This window comes from Antechinus flavipes, chromosome 2, assembly GCF_016432865.1.
Source record: "Antechinus flavipes isolate AdamAnt ecotype Samford, QLD, Australia chromosome 2, AdamAnt_v2, whole genome shotgun sequence".
Taxonomy (NCBI): domain Eukaryota; kingdom Metazoa; phylum Chordata; class Mammalia; order Dasyuromorphia; family Dasyuridae; genus Antechinus; species Antechinus flavipes.
In genome coordinates, this window is record NC_067399.1 from 263364819 (window position 1) to 263366971 (window position 2153).

A 2153-nucleotide genomic window follows, 5' to 3' on the forward strand; every position below is an offset into this window, starting at 1 on the left:
CAATTAATCATAAGAAATTTGTCAAAGAATTCAGGAACAGGATAAAATTTTTTGAGATAGTGGTCAAATGAATGGAATGGGCATTTAGGCTGATGGAAGACTAAGTGATGAATACAATATTATCTGATATAGATGCTTTAACTACATGGCTAAGAATAGTGAATATAAAAGACCACATAGGGAAGTCCACACAGTAACTCATGTAGGAAATGATTAAGATCTGGGCCAATGAATTTGTCTTTCACTAGAAAAGAAGAGAGAGGACACTAACTGAACTATAAAATGATTGGGGATAATCTATAGGCATAGCTTTAAAAAATGACAAAGGATAAAATAAATAATTTTTTACTCCATGAAATTGAAAAGGTTGTACACTAACAAAATCAAAGCAGCCAAGATAAGATGGGAAAGTGCCAACTAGGTAAAAAGATCTTTGCTTGGAAAAATCTCTAATAAGGGCCAAATGTTCAACATACATAGGGAATTAGCAAAAATATATATGATTGAGTCATTCCCCAATGGAAAAAATGGCCAAAGGATATTAACAAACAGTTCTTCTATGCTCACTTCAGTAGCACAAATATTAAAATTAGAAAAATACAGAATCAATTAGCATTGCTTGTTGCATAAGGATAACATGCAAATTTGTGAAGCAGTCTATATTCCAGGAAAAAAAAATTTTTTAATGTTAATAGTCACATGGAAAACTGCTGCAAAAAAATTTACAATAAGATAATGAAAGTCAAAACAACTTTGGGGCTTCAGCTCACAAAGATGTCAAAAGACAAAAATAGTAAACATTTGGGAGACTGAAAAAAAATAGGCACTGCTAAAGTGTAAAATGGTCCAAACATACTGGAAAAGCAATTTGCTGGAAAACAACTTTTAATTAAACTAGGAAAAAATGATTAAAATATTCATACTCTTGACCACAGAAAGTCCACTTTTTAACTCAAGAAGATCAAAGATAGAAAAACACTATCTACACTAAAATATCTATAGCATCCTTTTGGTGTAGCAAATAACTGGAAACAAAGTACATGCCCATCTGCCAAAGAATGCCTAAACAAATTTTAGTACATGAATGTAATGGCATTAAAAGAGAATAGGAATAAAAAATATTTAGAGTACAAGAATTAATTGATGCAGAGTAAAATAAATAGAATCAAGAAAATTATGCACAATGACTACAATAATATAAATGGAAAGAACAAAAAAAGAAACAATAGTGTGTAATTATAATGATTAAACTTGAGTTAAAAAATTAAGAGTTAAGAAAATGTACCTCCCTCCCTTTCTTATAAAGGTGAAAGAAATATTGCTGTGCAGTACTTATCAGAGTTAGTGGATTTGTTTTCTTTTGTATTTTGTCACAAGTGAGGGCTCATTCAGTAGGGGAGGAGGCAAAGATATGTTTGGAACTGATCATAAAGCAAAAACAAAGATATCAATAAAAAATGTTTTAAGAATTTTTTTAAAAGACATGGTATCGGGGCAGCTAGGTGGCGCAGTAGATAAAGCACCAGCCCTGAAATCAGGAGGACCTAAGTTCAAATCCGACCTAAGAGAGTTAACATTTCCTAGTTGTATGACCCTGAGCAAGTCATTTAACCCTAATTGCCTCAGCAAAAAAAAAAAAAAAAAAAAAAAAAAAAGATATGTAATCTCTGAATTTCAAAAAGTTTTCAACAAAATCTCCCTTATCTTTTTTTATGAACAAAATAGAATGGTGAAAGATATGTGAGAGGGTCATTAAATGAATTACAAACTAATAATTGACCAGATTCAAAGAATTAGTCCTTATTAGATTGGTGTCATCTTGGAAAGTGCTCTACTCAAGTTTCTCTGGAATCTGTTCTTGATCATGTGCTATTTAGCATTAGAGAAAAGAACCAAATGGATCACCTATGGAAAAATCAATAAAATAAGAAACACACAATATAAGAAGGGATGGATTACATCATTGTAGGGAGTATCTGCAACAATGAAATACCAGAATTATAAAGTATTAAAGGAGCAATACCCTGAATAAAAACATTGATGTCCTCTTTATCAAATTTGCAGATGATGCACTGTATGAGGTAAGATCCAAGAAGATCTTGACAGCCTTAAACAATGAAGAAAATAAAATAAGATTTAATTCAATAGAGGCA

General features: G+C 31.2%; 1 non-coding gene across 1 annotated transcript; it reads left to right on the forward strand.

Moving 5' to 3' along the window:
- The first annotated feature begins 559 nt into the window (after positions 1–559).
- On the forward strand, positions 560–667 carry LOC127552630 (U6 spliceosomal RNA). The gene has a single exon (XR_007951488.1). It is a non-coding gene; the product is annotated as a U6 spliceosomal RNA (small nuclear RNA).
- Positions 668–2153: the final 1486 nt, after the last annotated feature.